Source organism: Neomonachus schauinslandi, chromosome 7 (genome assembly GCF_002201575.2).
Source record: "Neomonachus schauinslandi chromosome 7, ASM220157v2, whole genome shotgun sequence".
Classification (NCBI taxonomy): Eukaryota; Metazoa; Chordata; class Mammalia; order Carnivora; family Phocidae; genus Neomonachus; species Neomonachus schauinslandi.
The window spans coordinates 11,275,345-11,281,970 of NC_058409.1; the positions used below are offsets into that span (position 1 = coordinate 11,275,345).

At 36.0% G+C, this 6,626-nt stretch overlaps 1 non-coding gene across 1 annotated transcript; it reads right to left on the reverse strand.

Moving 5' to 3' along the window:
* Positions 1 to 298: 298 nt before the first annotated feature.
* On the reverse strand, positions 299 to 371 carry TRNAM-CAU. Its single transcript has one exon. It is a non-coding gene; the product is annotated as a tRNA-Met (tRNA).
* Positions 372 to 6,626: the final 6,255 nt, after the last annotated feature.

Here is a 6,626-nt window from a genome sequence, read left to right on the forward strand (position 1 = left end):
GAAGCTGCTTCCTTGAAGCTTCCTGGGTATTAAGAAACAGAGTGTGTAGTGCCAACTTCTTGATCGAGCTTCCTCTTGATCTAGCTCTAGCTAGCAGCTTCCACTCTCTAGACCCTTGGTATCCAGGGGCTGTTTGGGCTGCAGCAGTTCCAACAGCTGCCTCTGAGGGAGGAGCTCCCCTACTGAACCAGTTCCGACTATTCCAGAAGTCACTGCAAGACGAAGTGGAAAGACCCAACTGCCTGTGGTGGTTAATTTATTTTTTAATTTTTAATTTTATTTTTTTAAGTAGGCTCCATGCCCAACATGGGGCTTGAGCTCAGGACCCTGAGATTATGAGTCACATGCTCTACCAACTGAGCCAGCCAGGCACCCCCCAAATACATGTACTAAATCCTTTCCTGCTTCAAATATCTACTGATTTCTATATCCTGTACTGAAACTTGCCTACACAGTTACCAAATACAAAAAATATTTAGTTCTGACTCAAAGGTACAAGGTGCAAATTTGTTATCCAAAATACATACATATACTTATATAGGTTTTAGAAGCATAGAATATCTCAGGAAGAATATATAAGAAACTAGCAATTAAGAGGCTACCTCTGGGGAACAGAACTGTGTGACTAGCAACCAAGAGTGGAAGGCTTACTTTTATATTATTTATTTATTTATTTATTTATTTATTTATTTATTTATTTATTTATAAGATTTTATTTATTTTATAGAGACAGAGACAGCGAGAGCAGGAACACAAGCAGTGGGATTGGGAGAGGGAGAAGCAGGCCTCCCCTCGAGGAGGGAGCCCAATGTGGGACTCGATCCCAGGACCCTGGGATCATGACCTGAGCTGAAGGCAGACGCTTAGCGACTGAGCCACCGAGGCGCCCTTTATATTATTTAAATCGCTTTAACATGTATACATTTTTCTAATTTAAATTACCTGATAAATTTAATTAGTAGTTTAAATTTAATTTAAATTGATAAAGAAGCATACAAATAACAAACTGAGATCGCTAAAGTATCAGACTCTTCTAAAAAGAACCCGAAATATAAAATTATCCAAAACTGAAAGATATCACCAAATAATTTATTTTAGAATAAAGAAGACTCTGAGAAACAAACTGAGGGTTCTAGAGGGGAGGGGGGTGGGGGATGGGTTAGCCCTGGTGATGGGTATTAAAGAGGACACGTACTGAATGGAGCACTGGGTGTTATACACAAACAATGAATCATGGAACACTACATCAAAAACTAATGATGTAATGTATGGTGATAAACATAATAATAAAAAAATAAAGTTATAAGAGAAAAAAAAATATTGGTGGAGTAGAAAAGATTTTTTTCACAATCCACATCAATTTATGAATTGACATGTTTAATAGAAGTCTCAAAATTCCTAATCTATGGAACAGTAAACACTTCCTAAAAATCTTATCACCTTGATACATGAATTCAGTTTTGTTATGATATCTTCTCTGATAGCTTTTTTATGTATTTTGTGCATTCATTACCTTCCTCTTCAAAAAGTCTTCTAAGAAAGAAGAAAGAAAAGGAAGAAGTAAGGGAGAAATGGGGAGGGGAGAATAAATGACAGAAGAAAGGAGATAACAAAAGAAAAGAGGCAGGTTGGCAAGCTGGATTACACCTGATTGGATGCAATTAAACTTTCCCATCAGTTAAAATTTCATTCAAGGTCCTTGCTTGAGGGGTTACAGGAAAACATAGAAATTGACTCCAAAAGGCAGAATTCTCCTGTGAAGGGCATGCATTTTCCGAGCATTATCTAGGATTTCAGAGATGTCCCACTGGGATCTCAGTATTACAAAATTAATCACAGCATTTCTTATGATAGATTTCATGGAATACTGTTTTTCTGTTTGTTTTTTTGTTTGTTTGTTTTCCTGTGGCTGTCAATGCTGTTGCTGTTTGCCAGTAATCGTTATTGCCTTTTAAAATTTTCTGTTGATCAAAAAAGCTGAGGAAATGATGGGTTAAGCCAAGGAGGCAAATTTAAGTGTAAAACTTTTTGAATCTTAAATATACTATAAGATGTAGTGCTTTGCAAATTTATTTTGGAATAAAACTTAAAAAACATATTATCTTGAGAAAGATGTATTCTATGTAACATTCTGAGAAAAGCTCTTTCTAATTTTTATCCCAGCTCAGGGAACATAAAATGAAAACTATCATAATCTGAGTCCCTCTGTAAACCAGAGCCTTAGACAACCTTCATTTTATAGATAAATATATTGTAGGAACTTAGGGAGTATGAAAGAAAAACTAGTTATTATGAAACTGGTAACACAGAAATAATCAGTCCAAGGAGGCAATGATTTGCCGCCTGCCATAGGCAACTTGGAATTTATGCTTCCTGGCATTCTTTAAAGAACCATGGAGAAAAAATTTCCCCATTGACCAGCTAGGAAACTGTAGTTCCCAATTAATAAAGGATTGTGTGATCAGTTGTTAACTCCCCATACTCACAAGTTCATGCCTAAGTTAGAATGGATGCCTAGGTCTGTGTGAATGCTGTACACCATACAGTTTTGGAAAGATGTTGGTCCTGAAGATGTGGGGCAGAGGTCAGGACATATCAAGTTCAGTGGGTGTCAGAAATGGACACTGGCCGGGGGCTGGATACTGAAATAATTGATGGAACAACAGAGAAGAGACCATAAATAGAAGAGAAAGAGCGAGACATCTGACTGTGCCAAAGAACTGAATGTGAAGGAAGAGGGACATATATTAGAAGAAATACATCAAGTAAACCATTAATACGTAGGGCAAAGTGTCTTTGAGGAAAGGTAAATATACAGGACCAGGTGACTGAACCCATGAAATCTGGAAAGAAATAAAAGTAAGCCCTGTCTTGTGGCATTCTCACCATTTCTTGTCCTTGTTGGGGTATCTGTGTTGTGCATCAGCCTTCTAATAAAGGACTGGCATTCTAAGTGGTTCCTGTGGCACCAAGGCAGCAAGGCCTCCATAAAACCATGCAATCTTAGCTGACAGTTATGTGAACTGGTGTTCAAGGAGTTTATAGCAGCAGTGCTACTAGATTCACTGACATAGTATATATTTTTTTTGTGCACTGTCATCAAACGACTATGTTGCTTCATGTTATTATTCTGTATTATTAATATTGGCATCCAAGATTTTAGATATACTAGCCACTCATCTGGTTTCATACATTCAGCCTACAGGTTTCTGCTAATACTATTATCTTGCTCTCCTGTCATGGTTTGTGTACTATTACTAAGCCTTTGCTCCTTGCAGCCATGTGTCCAGGGTCCTGGCTGCTCATTATATGAAGGTGAATCTTTTGGAACTGGAAATAAGACACGTTTAAATGTGCTTAAGCCATTTTGATTCCTAATACTGACACTCTAATAGTACAATTTTGAAAAATTAAAAATCAGGTTGTGTTATCCATTCTGGAAGTCCCAGCATAAACTAATTCTCAAGAGAAATGTGTCAAAGTGTTTTAGTCTCCCATTTACATTCCTAGACATTCTTTTGACTGATAGGAGACAAATTGACCCATGCTGGTTGCCTTTTTTCCATCCCTTACCTTTGCTGGGTAGGAAAAATTTTCCTCCTACCCTTCTAGGTTCTTTGGGTAGTCTAATAATCAAACTAACCTAAGACAGACTCACAGGGAAAGAACAAATTTAATGGCATATGCAGGGATGCCATGAGAATATAAGATTCAAGAAGCTAAGCAATTGAGTCTTATATGCCATCTTGAGCTAAGGAATGGGATAGAAGCCAGCCTTCAAATGGGAGAGTAATTCACATACCATCACAAGAGCAGATGTTTGGCAATTAGGTGTTTCTCCTTCCATAGAGATAGATCATTCAGGTTTAAAAAGTTATCTCTTGGCACTAGCTCTCTTTCTGGATGAGGCCCCCTATCTAAATTGTAAGGGTAAAAGTTCTTTCTTGAGTCTGCTGGGTCTTGATTTCCTCCAGTTCAAAATAGTCCACATGGCAAAGTAAAATATTTTGGGGTGACTTATTCTGAATGCCTTCACCTTCAAATCTGTATTTCAAGCTTATAAAAGTATTTCTGTAATTTTCAAACAAAACAAAAACAGGAAAGAATAGAAGTATAGATATAAACTCCCAATTAGTGCTGATGAAAGCAAGTTACCCCCATATGCATTTTATTCAGCAAGTAAAAAGTCTGAATTTGTAAATTGAGTTCACTCAAGCTTAAACTAGATTTGAGCCTCAAAGGCTCATAGCATTTGGTTTTGCTTATAAAGAGTGCTTGACACTTCCCAAATTCAATTAGCTTTGATTCTTGCAAAGTCACATTATAAGCAAAACTTGAGTCTATAAGCCTATTTTAAAATAGCCTAAGTATATTGTAGTGTGTGAGATTATATTTTTACTTTATTTTTTAAATTGTTACTTCATTTCAGGGAATAGATTAGTTCATTTTTTTTTATTATGAATATTGCATTATTGGATATTTGGGGGACTGGAGGCTTTTGTTTGATCCTTTTCAGTTTTTGCACTCTTTAATGACTTCATTTCAGTACTGAAATCAGAGTAACTATGATTCAGTTTTTCTTGCCTTGTGTAAGCTAGAAATGCCTTGTTAAGTAGGTTTTACTTACTGTCTGGCCAAAAGTTCTGTGCAGAGATTTTTTTCAGTTACTTTTTTTCTCTTAAACACAAGTGTTTAGAATACAGTAAGTAAACCTCATATATACTAAAAGCAAGGATTAGAGATATCCATTGTTTATGAAAAGCTATTTTTAAAATGTCTTTTTCTTAAATCACACTTTGTCTAAGAGCCTGACTACAAGAAAAACAAATAAGAGAGCAAAAAGAGTAACTATCTTCTATTTATCTTTTTTATTATAGTAATAAGATAGGTTTCACAGATGAACATTTAGAGAAGAGAGATCAGCAAAACATAAAACAATCTTCTATAATCTCCACACTTGAAGATAACTTATATTAACAATCTTATGCATACCCTCACTGACTCCTCTCTATGCATATGAGATGAAAAATATAAGAATCACTTCAACAGTGCCCAGCAGTGTTAGTACTCATCCTTGTTGTTACGGTTACATTTAGTCCACTCCATTGTGGGTTAGATCAGCAATTCATATATTCATTCAACACATATCATTTGAATATCTATTATGCTTTAGGCACTATTCTTTGAGATGAGGAAAAAGCAATAGAAAAAGCAGGTAGCAATCCTTATCCTTCTGGAGTTCATATTCCAGTGGAAGCAGACATGCGTGTGTGTGTGTGTGTGTGTGTGTGTATGATAAATAGATAAACAGATAAGTCATCCAGTAAGTGCTATGTGCTATGAAGTGATAAGTGCTACGAAGAATCTAAAGCAATGTAAGAGAACAGAGAGGCAAAAATAGACGGTGGGGAAAGGTTATAATTTAAAAGAAGTCAATCAGGGAAGCATTACTGTCAAGGAAATATTTGAAAAGGCTTTAAAAAGGTAAAAAAACAAACAAAAAACATGGCCTGGCAGAGCAAGGATACTTTGAGCAACAATGTAAAGTAGTACTGGATTATAACCCAAAGTATACAATAAATCTCAATGAGTTCCTACTGAAACCAATAAACACTGAGTGAGGAGAGTAAGCAAGTCTCCTTAACAGAAGAGTTCCAAATGATTTATATAAATACCCTCAAGGAGGTGGAGCATAACTCCACAAACTCTAATGAAAATTAATAGCTATGCATGTTTTGCTGAAAATATATTTAATGAAAAATAAATTCATTAGTATTACAGAAAAAAAAATGAAAAGGTAAGGGAGATAATCATAGATAAATTTTGGAGAAGAACATTCCAGGAAGCAGGTGAATGCCAAACATGTCTAAGAAGAGCAGGAAAGCCAGAGTAGCAGAATAAGGAAGAAAGGAAAGAGTAGGCTATGAGATTGAGAATGATAATGTAGAGTTTTATAGGCTACTAAAGGACTTGGACTTTTACAACTGAATATTACAGTTTGTCACTGCAGGTTTTTTGAGCAGAGGATTGGCACATCCTGATTTGTAATGTCCAATGTTCATCTTGTATGCTGTGTTGAGAATGGATTATGTATGTAGGGGATGGTGAGATGGCTTGAGGGAATAAATGAGGAAATCAGTAAAGAAGCTGTTATAATAATCCAGGTGAGAGAAAATGAAGGCTTGGAACCAGCATGGCAGCAATACAGAAGGTAGAAGTGCCTTAGGACATATATAAGAGAAAATGCAATCAAGAATGACTCCAAGGCTTTGGGAGGAAAAGGTTTCCATTTCTGTTAAGTTTAAGAGGTCTATTATACATCCAAATGTTGATAGTGAGTAGGCAGTTGAAGAGATGAGTTTGGAGTTCAGTGGAACCTTCAGAGTAGAAAATATATAATCAACAATAATTAATTGACAGGTGGTTGAATATAGTAAAAAAAAAAAAAAAGAGAAGAAATGAGAATTAAGGGCTAAAAACTAGCAAATTCCACAATTTAGAGGCTATGCAGATGAGGAAAAACCTGCTCAAGAGCCTGAAAATCATCCATAAATGAGGAGAGAGGGAAACCAAGGTGTGTGGTGACCTAGAAGCCCAGAGAATAAAATATTTCATGCATGAAGTAC